Here is a 17,434-nt window from a genome sequence, read left to right as displayed (position 1 = left end):
CTTTTCCTTGGGTGACTTTGATTTCTTTCCTTTTTTGCATGCGTAGTGTATGGTTACTAAATGCTATAAAAATGTGTCTATTTCACCTAATTGATAGTGCTGCTGGATATAGAATTCTAGATCCAAAAATTTTACCTGTTCAGAACCTTAAATACATTTCTCTTCCCACTATCATCACTAATCCCCTTTTCTGTTTTCTGTGTCTTTGTGTCTCTCGCACCTACCCTGGAGTCTGACCCAGAGTTATATCCTCAGATGTTTGGTGAACTGATAAATGAGTAAATACTCAAGCACCAGTTTTAAGTGCAGGCTCTGGGCTAGGTCCTTCATGTTTTTGTTTTTGTTTTGTTTTGGTTTTTTTTAGAGAGAAAGCATGTGCAGGTGGGGGAGGTTGGGGGGGCAGAGGGAGAGAGAGAATCTTAATCAGGCTGCACCATGAGCATGGAGCCCTGATGCAGGACTCGATCTCATGACCCTGAGATCATGACCTGAGCCGGAATCAAAGAGTTGGACGCTTAACAGACTGAGCTACCCAGGCACGCCCTGGTCCTTCATGTTTTAGCTCTTGTGATGGTCATGGCAGCATTGTCAGGGAGGTGAGGTTTGTCCACATCTCGCAGAGGCTCAGGGGGATTAAACAGTTCTTGGCAAAGACATCGGTCTGACACCAGGATTATCTGCAGAGCCCTGTTCTTTCCACTGTGCGCCCTTCCCCCGCCCAGTACATTTTCCCAGGTCTGGTATACAGCTCAGTCCTCAAGGGAAGAAGGTACTCAAACAGATTGCAGCTAGGTACATGCCCCATAGGGGACAATTGTCTTGACTGTAGTCACCACACCACCTAAGAAAACCTCTAAGAGCTTGTATCTTTTTATTTAAAAGCAATATCCTGGGAAGCAGAAGAGAGGCCCTTTTGGATTTCTGCTTAAAAGAATCCCAGAGCTTTCATTATAGAAAAATTTCAAACATATACAAAAGTAGGGAAAATAATATAACAAAGTCCTAGCTAGCTATCACAGAGTGTCACCAGTCAGTGTGTGGCCAGTCCTATTTTATTAGTACTCTTTCTCTCCTTCTCCCTTCAGAGAATTTTGAAGCAAATCACAGATGGCATATCCTTTCAACCATGGGTCTCTGTATGTATGTATCTAAAAGATGAACAGTCACTTAAAAACAAAACTACAATGCCACTAGCCAAAAAAAAAAAAAAAAAAAAAAAAAAAGCAATGACTCCTTAATATCAGATAGCCAGTATTCAAATTTCCTGCTCACATATTTTTTTTAATAATTGTTTTGTTCGAGCTCTAGTTTCCAAACAATTCATATATTACATTTGGTTGATGCATCTCATATCTCTCAGTCTATGAATTCCCTCTCTGTGGATCCTCCCACAACCCCCAGTGTGCTTCAGAAACTAGGTTGTTAGCTCTGTAGAATTTCCCATATTCTGGAGCATTCTTATAAGTTTGTTCAACATGTTCCCTGACTACTATATTTGTAATTAACTGATAGTAAGATACATAAACTTAATCAGATGCAGGACTAAACTGATGGCAAGAATATTTCGTAAATGATGATGTATATTTCCTCCTGCATTACATTGGGCTTCTCCTCATCTCTTAGTTACCTGGAGATACAATTCATATAGAAGAAACAATAAATTCTTTAATCTGTCCCCTCAACACACCTTTTAAAAACCAGCTTTCAGAATAATTAATTGGTTTCACCTTCTAACAGTGAGCAATGAGATTTTGTTTTGTTTGTTTAAATCATGAGGTTTTAAAATATATATTTTTTATATATTTTGGTACATTACAGTTCTTCTTTTTGATGCTCTAATTATCTTGTTTCTGAGCAGTGGGAAGGATTTTGGGTTGACTCTTGCGTCCTCTCTGACAATCCCAGTACCTCTAATAGCCTCTTTGACTTCTGGTATTCTTTATTCCAGGCTCTTCTCTACATTTCCTGCCTTATATTTAGAGTTAGCCATTTCTCCAAAGGGCTTGTCCTTTTGATGGAAAATGGTATTTAGAAACTGTAATCTGGGTTTTCAGGGTGTTTATTGATGCTGGATTCTTTGTTATTTATAGCATTTTTTAATTAAAAGGGCTAGCAAGGAAGTCTTCCTTCTTTCCTTCCTTCCTTTTTCTTTTTAAGATTTATACTGGGGCACCTGGGTAGCTCCGTCAGTTCAGCGTCTGCCTTCAGCTTGGGTCATGATCCCGGGGTCCTGGGATCAAGTCCCATGTCAGGCTCCCTACTCAGTGAGGAATCTGCTTCTACCTCTCCCTCTGCTGCTCCCCCTGCCTGTGCTCTCTCTCCGTCAAACAAATAAAATAAATAAAATCTTAAAAAAAAAAAAAAAAGATGAGTTTATATGGTATTTCCAATTCCAGTTAGACTCTAGGACTTATTTAACTTCTTTTAGTTTCTTTTTTTTCTTACACTGAAAATTTTGGTTCTTAATGATATTGAAGTAATTATTTATTTGCTTTATACTATTATGGATAATAATTTCAGAATAACTATAACAATATCTTTACAAATAATGTAATTATTGAAAATAATTTTTTTGCAGTAATTTTTTCCCCCTAAAGTATATCTGACCAGAGAAGAACAAATTACCTGATTTTAAAGTTGCTTGAAATAATTCCTCTTTGTGTGGTTAAGCTACCAACTCAATAAACATTTAGGTTTCTTTCATTTTTAACTTCAGGGATTGCCTTTTTTCAAATCAGTTTTGCTTTGTAACTATGTAGACCATTTGTGTGCTTCCAAAGTCAGATCTCTCAAGCTTCTTTCCCTGCCTTCCCCACCTTGTTTCCTCCCTCCCTCGTGGCGACCACATTTATTAGTTTTTAGTATATCCTTCTGTTTTTACAAATTTATTAAGCAACTACATATTTATGCCCTCACCTCCTGTTAGGTAGATGGTAATGGGCCACACGTCCTTTTCTCTACCTTCTGTTTTTCATTTAGCCTGGTATCTCGGAAGCCCCTCTTACTCTGCTTCTGGTGAAATGTGATTCTTTACACTGCAGCTGGTTTTAGTGTTCTTGAACCTCCTTAATAAAATGGACTAACCTGGCTAAGTCTGGGTGTGTAATCCTAGTTTAAATGATCAGCCTCATAGTGAAATTCACAAATACTGTCTGTCATATGCGTTGTGAAAAGTTGATTCATGGCCCATGCTCTTGTGGAGGGGGATGGTTCTTCGACCCTCTCTCCCCTTCCCAGCTCTTCCTCTGTGCCGTCAGTATGAAGGTGTAAAGCCCACGGACACACTGCCTGCTTTTTGGAGCAATGTGAAAAGCGAGAGAATGCTCCTGTGTTTTAAGCAGAGGCTTCATTCCAGGCACTGTGCTACTGCTTTACATCTTCTTAGAAAATCTCTCTGACAACACCACGAAACCCTTGGTGATATTCCTCAGTTATGTATGAGAAAGTTGAGCCTCAGAGAAGCTGAATAATTAAGCTAGAGCTGCACAGAATTCTTACTTACGGGTGTTTGGGATCCACAGCCCTGTGCATGAAGTTGCCTCTTCGGGACATGGCACACCTACACCTGTGAGTTGCGTGTTTGAGAGAGATGCTGTCTTGTTTTAATGAATTATGTTTTCTTAAAACAAACAAACAAACCTGCATTAAGGAAACCCTAAGTTCAAAACCTCTGAATTTTAACCTTAACTTCTTTGGGGTGAGGGTTCAGATGTGTAGTCTCATGCATCATCAATGTAAAATGGTTAACTTAAAAAATTTTTTTTTAAATCCATGATGCTGGGATGTTCAAGACAATATCAAAAATCCTGAAGTGTTATCCTCTGGTATGCTCAGCACTGGTCATCCCTTTTGTAGAATCCAGTCTTGGGCTTTTTTTTTTTTTTTTTTTTTAAGATTTTATTTATTTGAGAGAAAGAGAGAGCACAGATGGAAAGGGAGAGGGAGAAGCAGACTGCCCGCTGAGCAGGGAGCCCGACTTGGGGCTCCATCCCGGGACCCTGGCATCATGACCTGAGCCGAAGGTGGACGCTTAACCAGCAGAGCCACCCAGGTGCCCCACAGTCTTGGGCTTTGATCGGTTGATTGGTTGCTGTTAAGTAGAGGCACTGCAGAGAGTCCAGAGGAAGAGGACTTCACAGTGAGAGCAGATGGACACGTGTTGAGTGTATTCAGCCTGGGACAGCAGCTGGAGGGAAAGGCAGTAGGAACCATAGTTAAAATCCTGAGATGCCATTATGAGAGTAGTAACTCTTGGTCCTCACATGGGACTGTGGAAGAACCTGCAGGGGGCTTAGGTAGCATTATTATTATTAGTCTTGCTTCGCTCCTAAGAAAATTCAGGAAGAGGACGTGTCTTGCTCCACATCCTAGAGCTGGTGCTGCCGTAGACGGAGCTCTTCCTGCTGATCGGCTACCTTCCCCTCCTCTGTGCTGATTTTGGCCAGGCCTAATGATCTTCTGAGGGCTGTGCTAATTTCAGACTGCGAAGGTGGTGGAGACCTTTAACATCTGTTCTAAGTGATTTTTTGTAATAACTAAAGAAAAATGATCCCGGTCCTCCACTCAGCCCTCCCACTTACTCCTTTCCACATCTGAACAGTTGGAAGGAAGGATCATTCTGGTCTGAAGGGAGTATTTTAAGATATTGAACTAAACATTGAGCATATAAGTAGAGTCTGGTTAATATAAAATGCAGGATTTGAAAGTATGTAGTTACTAATAAAATGGAACGATTAACCAGGCAAATTGGGTTTACCACAGAATGTCCCTAAAGACATAAAACCTGGGAGCTTTTAAATCAAGATGCAACGACTCTTAAGAAGTATCCCCTTTCACATCTACCTGGCTGGTGTCAGAGAGATGAACTGACCTAGCTTGTCTCTTCCCTTTGACTTCTCTTGGGCCAGCAGATCAGGGCACCACTGCTCTCTCTCACAGGAGATATGTCAATAGGATTCCTGAGAATAATATAAAAAGAGGTACAAGGAACTTGGCTAAACAAAATGTGGTTGACGAATACGGTGGAATATTATTCGGCCTCAAAGAGAAGGGAAATTCTGACGCCTGCTACCAGATGGGTGAACCTTGAAGACATGCCATGGGCTGGGGGCGGGAGGAAACGAGCTGTTGGTTAGTAGGTGTAGAGTTTCTGTTTTGCAAGATGCAAAGGGTGCTAGCGATTGGTTGCACAGCACTGTCCGCGTACTTAACACTACAGAACCGCTCATTTAAAAGGGTTGAAATGGTAAATTTTGTTATGTGTATTTTCCCAGAATTAAAAATTTTAGGGGTGCCTGGGTGACTTAGTTGGTTAAGTGTCTGCCTTTGGCTCAACTCATGATCTCAGGGTCCTGGGATCGAGCCCCATGTTGGGCTCCCTGCTCAGTGGGAAGTCTGCTTCTCTCTCTCCGTCTGCCCCCTTCCCTTGCTCATGCTGTCTGTCTCTCAAATAAATAAATAAAATCTTTGAAAAAATAAAATTTAAAAAGACGAAGGCAACTTGGAATGCATTTTTTATAGTAGAATTTTTTTTTTTAGAGAGAGAGAGAGCACGTGCACACAAGTTGGGGGGAGGGGCAGAGGAAGAGAGAGAGTCTCAAGCAGGCTCCCCACTGAGTACAGAGCAGGATGTGGGGCTCGATCTCACAACCCTGAGATCATGACCTGGGCCAAAACCAGGAGTGGGACGCTTTACTGACTGAGCCACCCAGGCTCCCCTTAGAGTTTGCCTCAAAGCCTTTCTCACAGTAACTGGGAAAGGGAGGTAACAGACCTAGAATACTTTAAAAATTTAAATAGAAAATGGTGAATTAACAAGAAAAAGAGTTGATGACTTCATAATTTTCAGTTAGTAGTCTATTTTAGACTTGATTTAAATGCGTTTGTAGACGTAAAAATTCTCAAGATAAAATGAGAGCTTGGTGGATTGAGCGGAACATGCTGCTAAGATCTGGCCTTCCCGTTTTCATCTGTTAGATGGGATGTCATGTGTCTGGCACCCAGATGGATTGAGTTTGAGATGAAGGTCTGCCTTAACAGATCTAGAGTATGAAGTGTCAGTGCGGTGGAAACTGACAAAAGCACAAAAGTGAAAGTGGAAAAGCTGCCTTTTACCTCACAGTTGAAAGCAGAATGTCATCTCAGGACTTTATTTTAAATAACATGAAAGCTCCGTTGAGTATCACCTTGCACTTACATGACTTCTGATGTCTTGAAGTGCGTTCACGTCTCCTCACAGCAGTGATATTTGAGAAGTAATGTTTTCTTTTCATATTTTCCCGTTATTTGATCCACCCTAATTAAAAGTAATTATCTGTGTTTGTAATAATGTTATATTATTCATACTTATATTCATGTAAGAGTGTAATTTTTTAAATGGTGCTCATGATTGAATTTGCCCCCGACACACTCAGGTAGGGCAGTGAAGTGCTACTTTTACGTGTCCGTTAACTAAATAAAAACAAATTTTCCTGGTTGACTTAGCCAGGTCAGTGTAGTTAGGATTCTTTCTATATTTTCTGTAGTAGCTTTAGCTGAAATAAAATATGAAATGTGTAAATTGTATGGATTAATTGCTTAAAGGTAGAAATTTTTAACATTTTTCTGATACTTCTTTTTTTGACGCTGTATACGTTTTAATTCTGGTAGTCTGTCCTAAGGCAGCCGAAGCAACAGGCAGTTGGTGTTTATTTGGGGGAGGTCGGGTGTAAGGATGAAGAATGGCTGCTGTGGCCCAGTGCCAGGTTGTCACTGTGCTGATGGGCGCTTCCGTATTGAAATGCCGTCTCCCGATTTGAGGTGCTTCCTTTTGTCCGTGCAAAGATTCCATTCGTTTAGCTGCACTGCTGGTCTTGCAGAAGCCAAGTAGACACTTGCCAGATGGGAACGTTCACATCCTCCCTTTTGTGCCCCTTCTCCCAAATGCAAAAGAACTAAAATTTGCGGTATATTTTCAAATCTTCAATCCCAAAGTAGAAGTAATTATGGAGTCTAAGTGGTGGCTAAGTGGATGTTTACCGTACTCCTCTTTAAACTTTTCTATATTTTTGAAGTTTTTATAATGATGTGAAAAAATGGAATCACGTCTTCCAGAAGCCTCGTATACATTTCCAACAGAGTAGGGCATTGGGGGTGGTTTTTGGTGGTTTGCAGGTTCCAGACACCCATAAATTCACAAGTGGCAGTTAGCAGATGGCTTCATGTGCCCTGGGGAGGCTCCTGGAAACCTTCCCTCCTTCCCTTTGCCTTGTAGCTCAGGGCCAGCCCAGACAACCTACACAGACTTCTTGCACCTCCCGTCCACACTCTTCTTTCTCTCTGTCTCTCATTTCCTGACACTTTTCAAAGATTTGGACCCCTGCCTCTGAAGGCTCAGATCAACATCATCTTCAAAAACATACCCATCGCAGGCCAGGGAGGGAACAGTGAAGGCACGTCCTTTGGGTGCCACGTGCCAGGCACTGTAACTTGTGCTGTCTCACTTCATTTTCTTATTAACCCTCATAGTAACCTGTTTATTAATCGAGGAGACTTGAGACTTCACAGAAATACGGGAAGTTGCCCAGAGTCACAAAACCAGTAAATGACAGAACCCGATTCAGGTCCTCATCTCTCTCATCCCAAATTCCATGTATGCTCTTTCCAGAATGTCTGTTCCCTCCTCATCTATCCATTTGTGATCCTTTCCCACCATCAGAAATGCCTTCTGAGATGCCTTCCATGCCACCTGGAATCCTTGGGAATTCTCTGCCTTGGGAACTCCTGTAGAAAGTGAAATAATATTATTTATTTACCTTTGCGTTCCAGCACCTAACAAAGGATGCCCCATGGTCACTCAGAGAAGGGCTTAAATAAATGAATGAACAAGAGAACTAGGAACGCCCTGGGAACGTATCTTCCTACTTTCTGACTGGGAAAGGCCCTGGAGACTGCTTTTCCCTTTTAAGAACAACACAAAGTCAGGCTAAGAATACTTCCAATTGCTTTGCTAAAGACAAGGCAGGAAGGAGTGACATTCTTTTTTAATTACACCAGAATCTACCTTATTTTATTGTCTTACTTGCTGTTTAGACTAAAAGACCCACATGAAGGTGGGAGTACATTGGGTCCCTGGAGTATCAGGTCTGAAGACCGTTCATGCACACCTTGTTGTCATATTGTAAGGGAAATAAGAGGAAATTAATCTTATATTATGCTACAGAAATCAGTGTTCAGACCACCATTTCCTGAGTATCACATCCATTGTCATCTATTTGATATAAAGAATTGGGGAATTCTTGGGTACGACCATGAGGCCCATTAGCTCATCATCTTAGATTAATGATTCTAAATTCTTAGAAGGGATTCATTTCTAGTGTGCTGTAGTCGCAAATTATCCCCAAAAGGTCTTTAAAAACCAAACCAAGGTGCAAGAAACATGTGGTTTCTTGGTGTCAGAACATCTTCTGGTAGGTGGTCCTCTGTTCTGAGGGAGCGGAAAGTATGTTCTCTTCTCCTGGTAAAGCCACCATACCCTATTGATTAATCAGATCTGATTGGTAGTGCTAATGATGTCATCTCCTCATTAATTTAACAAAATATAGGATGTGAATATCCATTTAAGATGGCTAAATTATGGAGATAATGAAACTATTAGAATTTAGAGTGGCATTCTCCAGGTGGGCAATAGCTTCCTTTTTTTTTTTCTTCAATCTTCCTCTTTCATCTCTAGTCTCTCCCTCTCTGTTAGCTCAGATCATTTATGGTCGTCTACTATATGCAAAGTAAAGACTGCCTGTAGTTTTTAAAGTTCCCCAGCTCCCTACATTGTCTCTGTTCCTCAGAGTTTTTTCTCTCTGTATGTTGGCCTCTCTGTACATGGGCATCAGAGAAAGGTGAGTGGCCATGCAGCCAGTGAGTCTAAAAGAGCTGAGTGTGCCCGTTTAACATAGCCAGACAAGTACGGATTTACTATTGGTGTAAGGGTTTTTCACAGTTTTAAGTAGATCTTTGTGAGGTCCTTGACATTTTCTTCTTTTAGAATATTTTCAATGAAATACACGAACATTGCTTTTTAAATAAGCCAAATAATAGAAAAATTTTATAATAAAAAGCAGCTGCCCCCTGCTACCCTCATCCCATCCCTCAGAGGCAACCACTTTCAACTTCTCTTCTGATATTTCCTTTTTCCAAGTAATGTAATTATTGCTGCGTCTTAGTTTTTCTGTTTATCCACTGGCTTGCTAATATAGTAGGTTTGTCCAGTCCTTTTTATGGTCCTCTACTATGTGCAAAGCAAAGACTGCCTGTAGGTTTTAAAGTTTTCCCAGCTCCTTGCATTGTCTCCGTTTCCTCAGAGTTTTTTCTCTCTGTCTGTTGGTCTGCTTTGGGTCTTGTATCTTATGTTGAAGATTTTCTTCAAATATTTGACTATTTTCAGCCGTCCATTATTACTTAAGAATGAACTAAAAAGGGATAAGAAACTGTGGGTGTGGAGGCTAATCTTATTGATGTCCTTTCCCTGTAGAGTGAGTGAGGAGGTGAGAAGCTGGCTTTGTAATTACAAATATTTTCTCTGAGGCTTCTGATTTTCTTTATGGCTTGTGCTGTTTGTGATCTCCTTAGAAATCTTTGCCTAAACTAGAGTCAGAAAGATTGTCTTATTTTTTCAAGATTTTATTTATTTATTTGACAGAGAAAAAGATCACCAGTGAGAGAGGGAACACAAGCAGGGGGAGTGGGAGATGAAGAAGCAGACTCCCAGCCGAGGAGCCTGATGCGGGGCTCGATCCCAGAGTGCCAGGATCACGCCCTGAGCTGAAGGCAGACGCTTAATGCCTGCGCCACCCAGGCGCCCCTGTCTTATTTTTTCTATTAGATTTACAGTTTTTTGTTTTGTGTTTCGGTATATGATCTATTTCAAGTTCATTTTTTTTTTTTTTACAGATGTCCATTTGTTCTGGCACCATTTTTTGAAAAGACTGTCCTTTCTATGTTGAATTACTTTGACTTCTTTGTCAAAAACCCATGGCCATATATATGTGGGTCATTTTCTGGACTCATTCTTTTCTGTTGGTGTATACGTCTATCCTTTTTTTTTTTTTTTTAAAGATTTTATTATTTCCTTATTTGAGAGAGAGCGCAAGTGAGCAAGATCAGAGAGGGAGAGGGAGAAGCAGACTCGCTGTTGAGCAGGGAGCCTGATGCAGGGCTCAATCCCAGGCCCATGGGATCATGACCTGAGCTGAATGAAGGCAGATGCTTAAATGACTGAGCCACCCACGAGCCCCTACATCTGTCCTTTTACCGGTACCACACTGTCTTGATTGCTATAGCTTTATAGGGAGTCTTGAAATCAGATGGTAAATCCCTCATCCTTGCTTTTCATTTTCCCACATAAAATTTAGGGCCAATTTGTTGATCTCTACGAAAGGCTCACTAGGGCTTTGAGATTATGTTGCATCTATAGACCATTTTGGAGAGGATTAACATCTTATCTGTATTGAGTCTTCTAACTCATGAACGTGGTGTTTCTTTTCACCCATTTAGGTTTTCTTTGATTTTCCTCATTAGTTTATTATAGTTTTTGGTGTACAAAATTGACATAATGCTTTATTAGAATTGTCACTAAGTATTTTGCTTTTTGATGCTATTGTAAGTCATTCATTTTATTTTATTTTATTTATTTTATTTTATTATTTTTTTAAGTAATCTCTACACCCAACATGGGGCTCGAACTCATGACCCTGAGATCAAGAGTCTCATGCTCTTTCGGCTGAGCCAGCCAGGCGTCCCATAAATCATATATTTTAAAGTTCAATTTCCAGCGATTCATTTTTATTATCAAGATATACAATTGATTTGTATATGTTGACCATGTATCTTTTTTTTTTTTTAAGATTTTATTTATTTGACAGAGAGAGACAATGAGAGAGGGAACACAAGTGGGGGGAGTGGGAGAGGGAGAAGCAGGCTTCCTGCTGAGCAGGGAGCCTGATGTGGGGCTCGATCCCAGGACCCTGGGATCATGACCTGAGCTGAAGGCAGATGCTTAACAACTGAGCCACCCAGGCATCCCTGACCATGTATCCTTGAACCTCACCAAATTCACTTATTCTAATAACTTTGTTTTTAAAGACTTTATTCATTTATTAGAGAGAGAGAGAGAGCACAAGCAGAGGGAGAGAGAGAGGGAGAAGCAGGCTCCCAGCCGAGCAGGGATCCCAATGTGGGACTCAATTCCAGCACCCTGGGGTCATGGCCTAACCTGAAGCCAGACGCTTAACCAACTGAGCCACTCAGGCATTCCAATTGTAATAACCTTTTATAGGCTATTTGGTATTTTCTGTTTAGATAATCACATATACTGTAAATAAAGGCAACTGTATTTCTCACTGTCCAGTGGACCATATAAATTTTATTTCTTTCTCTGGTCTTATTGCAGTGGCTAGGGCCTCTAGTACAGTGTTAAGTAGAAATAGCCAGCATATGTGTCTTATTCCTTATCTTAGGAAAAAGCATTCTGCATTAAGTGTGATATTAGCTGTAAGGATTCAGGATTTTTTAGACGTCGATTTTCTGATTTGCAGCTTGGGGAAGGTAAGCCCGACTCCTTGTGCATTGGGTACTGATTGGCAAAAGGAAGCTGGAGGCCTCAATTCTCAGTATGTGGGGAATGCTGCTTCCCTCGTTCATCACTTCCTACTGCCCTACTCAATCCCACTCTTCACTGTTGGACTTGGTGCCTCCGTGAGAGGGTCAGTTTCTCCACAGAGTCAGCCTCCTGTGCAGCTGCTCCTGGCCTGGGGAATTATGGTCTCCTGGCTTCCCAAGGATGGGATGGGAATCCTAGTACAGCCCTTCCTCCTGTTAACGTAGCCCCAGTCCTTATCACCTACTTGTTTCAGGAATCCGGTGCCTATTACTTGCTGAGACTTTGCAGGGCTCTATTGGGCGAATCAGCCTTTTATACAACACTTCGATTTCTGTTTCCTCCTCTGTGCAAAGTTCTTTGGCACTCGTCTTTCTACTTGTCGTCTCCAAAGCGTGTCTCCAAAGTGAGCTGACATCCTGTCCTCTGATGTTGCTTCTCCTGTTCTCTGTGCCTTTGTCAAGTTATTTATATCCCTCCATAGATAAATATGTGTGTCCAACTGGTCGTGTTTAACTTCCTGGAAATTTTTTAAAAGCTGTTTATTTTCTGAAATAGTTGGGCTTTTGCTGTGGGAGGAGTTGTTTTGTTTTGATTACATTACTGATTTGATTAGTAAATCCCTTCATCAGAGACAAAAGTAAATTTTAGTGCAAAAGTAAATTTCATCCCAGCTTCCGAAAATTTCAGATGTTCTGAATTCGGCTTCAACTAATTATGTGTTGAATTCAGTATAAGTTCCTTATTTAGGAATTCGTATTAATTTCTCTCATGTTTATCATCCATTAATCTTTGCTGTGTTGCATTAACATGAGTGAGCAATAGGGGATTGTTTAGCCAGCTTCAAATCGGGTTCTTGTAAAAAGTTCCAATTGAGTGCCATTGATTCTGTGTAACCCGGAAACATTTTTTTCTTTTATTTAGGCCAATCTCATATTTAAAAATAAATTTGTACCTAGAACTGAGCCATGTATTTACACAACGTACTCATGTCTTCTCTTTCCCCCTGCTTCCTTGATGCTCATTCCACAGGAGATATCCTTTATTCCTGGGTAGCTATCATACAGACATACCTTATTTGATCTTATTTTGCTTTTCAGATTCAAATTCTAGACATAAAAGTCACAGTTCATCAGCCATCTCCATGGGCTTGCTTTCTGAATTGAGCATAGGCTAGTGAACATCCTCCCCTTATCTACCCAGATCATGGACACAAACGCAGAAACAGTCATGCTCGTGGAATTTGAATTCAGTATGAGAGTCTGTGAAAACAATAAAAATGCTTTTTCTAGCTCCCACTTCCCCAGATTTTTCCAGTTCATTTTGCTTTGGGAGGTAGTTTGCACAGAGGGACTTTCCTTCTTTCCCTTAGCTATATCGAATAGGGAATGTGGGGAAGTTGAGTATATACTCAAATGTAAACCATGTTAATATATCACATCTAATTCAGGAGGAAATGAGCAGTTTGGTGTTTGTCACTTGCCTTATTGCTCTTGGGGGGGGGGGGGCATTCACTTAATTCGTCTCTTCCATCCACTCTACAAACCTTGACCTCAAAGCCTGACTGACTTGCAGGCCCTGGGCCAGGTGCTGAGAAGCCCCATGCTCCGCAAGGAGTGCAAGAGCCCATTCTCGCTGAGCTTACGTTCTAGTGGCAGAGAGAAAGAGAATAAACAAAGAAGTAAACAAGAAGCACAGAGATGAGTCATAGGAAGAAAACAAAACAGGATAGAGGGATAAATGCTTCAGGGTCAGGGGCTGCTTGTTCTCTGCAGGGGGCCGGGGAAAGCCTTTCTGAAGGGGTCTTTTTTCAGGGGAGACCTGCACAAGAAGAACTGGCCCTGGGAACATGGGGCTGGGTGGTGGGGAGGCAGGGAAGCAATTCCAAGAGCCCGGACCTGGAAGACTGTTTCAGGTCTACCCAACCATCTGCCTGACTGGGGACAAGTCACTTACTCTGAGGCTGAGGGATCTTGCCTGTAAAATGGAAATAAAACCCTGTGTTCCACTTAAAATAGTCATCTCGAAGTATCACACAAGAGAATTTTGTAAACTGGGCAACCCTTTAAACTGAAAGGTGGCTATTTTATCCAGCAGTGTGAACCTCCCAGCCGACTGAAGGACTTACCCTCTGTCTTCAGGACTTAATGTAAAGCTACAGGTTTAATAACAGTGTGGGGCTTGGCATAGGAAAGATAAATAGATAACGAAACAGAATTGAGTGTCCCAAAGCACAGCCACACATTTGTGGTCTCTTGATTTCCAGCAGCGTTTCCATGCAGGAATCCTTTCCTGATATTTCTAGGGACATTTGTGTTACTCCAAATTGTGAGAAAACTCAGTCAGGAAATCAGGATAAGGAAAGGAAAATCTGTGGGAATTAAAGTTTAACCATCAACATAGGTATTACCAGTTCAAAGGAATTCACTGACATGAAGTTGAAAGCAAGAGTGGAATCAGTGTCAAAGGTTAAGTTCAGCAGTTCTGAAACCAGGACGGAGCATATGGGAGAAAAGGGGCCACGATCCGATCTGTCATTCTTGCTTGCCACTGCTGACGTGTTGTAAGTGTATGTCTGTAGCCCTACCTGCTGCTAACGATGAATCATTTTTATAAATGAAAACTTACTAATGAGTTTACACACATCAGTATACTTTATAAAAATCCTGTGAATCTTGTTCTGAGAAATAATAAGTTTTGAGAGCAGTCTTTAAATTGGCAGTTCTGAAACATGTTTCTGTGTAATAGTAGTGCTGTTGACCTTGCTAGGATACCCAAATATTATGTTATCTTAATAGAATCCAGTGGTGTTTTAGTGTTTGAATATTTGCTCGAAGGCTATAGTTCTTTGTAATTACTTTTACAGAGGAAATGCAAAAGCGAGATGTAAATAGCATTGTGGAATACTTTGATATGAAATCAGTTCATCTGAAATCTGAATTAGGACAAGGAGTATCAATTTATTAACAACAAAACCAAAATCAAGGCAAGCACACAAAATATTTTCATCCCTCAAAGCGGAAATGAGATTATATGAAGCAATACGTAGTCTAACGCCCACTTTGTATTTGCTTGACCAACTTCAGCACAATAGGAAAGAAACTTCTCTACATCTGGAGATCTGCCTTATGACAAATACTAATACTTAACACAAGCAATAAATACTTGTGTGTTTTAAAACCTCATTTAAGAATAACTTTTAAATATTAAATATTTGTGACCTCTTTCAATTTTTAAATGATGTGTTTTGGGCATCCATTCAGTGCTAGTGTTTTATTCTTTTAGTGTTTTCTATTACCAAATGCCTATATTAGGTAGAGATTATTTTTTGCACGTTATTGAAATATATAATTTTGTTGCAGCATATGGTTCGTAATAATAACCATACATTTATAATTATATCTTCTTTTACTGAACTAACCCCTGAAATCCTGTCACAGAAAAGCAATTCATTGTTTATGATTATAACTCATTATTATTTAAAGACATGAAGTAAAATACTTAGAAAAATATAGAATAATTTACGATTCAGGAATTCTGATTTCTTGGTCTCAAATTTTGAAGATTAATAACTGTCAGGAATTTGGAAAATTTTTAAATTCTTGACAAAAGTGCTGGCAAAGTTAGTTTTTTTTTTGTCAACAAATAATTCCAGAAAGACAAAAAACAAAACAAACAAATCTGAAATGATCGCACAGTGGTATGCAAAAATTGCACTTCTATTCTTATGTCACAGCATATGCATAACAAACTTGAAATGACCCGTAGACCTAAATGTAAGAATTAAAACTATTACATTTCTAGAAGAAAAGATGGAAAAAATATTAGTGACCTTGTGCTACAGTCTGAATCATGGCCCCCTACCCCTGTATTCATATATATCGAATCCCTAATCCCCAATGTGATGGAATTAGGAGATGAAATCTTTGGAAGGTAAAGTTAGGTGGGGTCATAAGGGTGGAGGCCTCATGGTGGGATTAGTGCCCTTGTAAGAAGAGGAAGATGGAAAGAGACTGCTCTGTCCTACCATCTACAAAACATTGCTGAAAAAAATGAAAGAAGATCTACATAAATGAAAAGATACCCCATGTTCATGGATCTGAAAACTTGATGTTGTCAAGATTTCAGGTCTGGCCAAAGTAATCTATGGATTCAGTGCAATTCCTGTGAAAATCCCAATGACATTTTTTGCAGACATAGAAAAATCCATCCTAAAATTCATATGAATGCTCAAGGAATCCTAGGTGGCCAAAACAATCTTGAAAAAGAAAAGATTTGGAGAACTAACGCTTTCTGATTTAAAACTTACTGCAAAACTACAGTAACCCAAACAGTGTGTCATTGACATAAAGACAAACGTAGAGATCGATGGAGTAGAATAGAGAACCCAGAAATAAACCTTCACATATATGGTCAGATCATTTTCAGTAAGAATGCCAAGACCATTCAATGGGGAAAGGACAGTCTTTTCAGTAAATGGTGTTGGGTAAACTGGATATCCACATGCAGAAGAATGAAGTTGGACCCTTACCTCACACCATGTCCAAAATGAACTCCTATATCTGATAAGGGATAACTATCTAGAATATATAAGGAACTAAAACTCAACAGAAGCAACAAAACCAACCTGATTAAAAAGTGGGCAAAGAACTTGCATTGACGTATCTCTAAAGAAGATATACAAATGGCCAATAAGTTCATGAAAAGATTCTTAACATCACTAATCATTAGGGAAATGCATATCAAAACTACAATGAGGGGCGCCTGGGTGGCACAGCGGTTAAGCGTCTGCCTTTGGCTCAGGGCGTGATCCCGGCGTTCTGGGATCGAGCCCCACGTCAGGCTCCTCCGCTATGAGCCTGCTTCTTCCTCTCCCACTCCCCCTGCTTGTGTTCCCTCTCTCGCTGGCTGTCTCTATCTCTGTCGAATAAATAAATAAAATCTTTAAAAAAAAAAAAAAAAACTACAATGAGATACCACCTTATACCCATTAGGATTGCTACCATCAAAAACCCAGAACAGAACAAGTGTTAACGAGGATGTGTAGAAATTGGGGCCTTGTGTGCCATTTGTGGAAATGTTGCTATGAAAACATTGTGATGGTTCCTCGAAAAAGAAAAACAAACTTACCGTATGATCCGGCAATTCCACCTCTTGGTATATGCCTAGAGGAATTGAATGCAGGGTCTTGAAGAGGTATTTGTACACCCATGTTCATATTAGTATTTCTCACAGCTGAAATCTGGAAGCATCCTAGGTGTCCATTAACAGATAAATGGATAAGCAAAATGTGGTATATCCGCACGATGCAATATTATTCAGCCTTAAAAGGGAAGGCGTTTCTGACACATGCTACAACATGAATGAACCTTGCTTGACGTTGTGCTAAGTGAAATAAGCCAGTCACAAAAAGACAATTACTCTGTGATTCCACTTGTATGAGGTACCTATTAGAGTAGTCAGAATCGAAGCGGCAGAAAGAATGGTGGTTGCCAGGGGTTGCGGGGAAGGGAGAGTGGGAAGTTACTGTTTAATGGGTACAGGGTTTCAGTTTCGCAAGATGAAGAGAGTTCTGGAAATGGACGGCGGTTGTGCAACATCGTGAATGTTCTTGACAGCGCTGAACTGTACGCTGAAAGTGGTTAACATGGTTAACACTTATATGATGTGTATTTTACCATGATCTAAAAACAAAAACTCAGAAAAGCCTTTACACAGATGTTCATAGTGTTATTATTGATTAAGAGCAAAATATTGGAAGCAGCCCAAATGTCCATCCACTGGTAAACGAATAAATGAATTGTG

At 40.3% G+C, this 17,434-nt stretch overlaps 1 protein-coding gene and 1 long non-coding RNA gene across 11 annotated transcripts in view; one reads left to right on the top strand and one right to left on the bottom strand.

Annotated features, from left to right (window-relative positions):
- The window catches only part of PARN (poly(A)-specific ribonuclease), a 233,377-nt gene that overhangs the window by 117,495 nt on the left and 98,448 nt on the right, over positions 1 to 17,434 (top strand). The window lies entirely within an intron of this gene.
- LOC123002184 (uncharacterized) lies at positions 2,594 to 17,133 on the bottom strand. Of its 2 annotated transcripts, none has more exons than XR_007191257.2 (3): positions 16,760 to 17,133; positions 4,871 to 7,761; positions 2,594 to 4,186 (listed from the first exon to the last, which is right to left on the bottom strand). It is a non-coding gene; the product is annotated as an uncharacterized LOC123002184 (long non-coding RNA). The 2 variants fall into 2 exon arrangements; XR_008960585.1 differs by having other exon boundaries at positions 2,594 to 4,958; positions 6,197 to 7,761.

This window comes from Ursus arctos, unplaced genomic scaffold (genome assembly GCF_023065955.2).
Source record: "Ursus arctos isolate Adak ecotype North America unplaced genomic scaffold, UrsArc2.0 scaffold_2, whole genome shotgun sequence".
Lineage (NCBI taxonomy): Eukaryota > Metazoa > Chordata > Mammalia > Carnivora > Ursidae > Ursus > Ursus arctos.
Note: the sequence above shows the minus strand (reverse complement) of the source record. Positions and strands in the feature narration are given on the sequence as shown.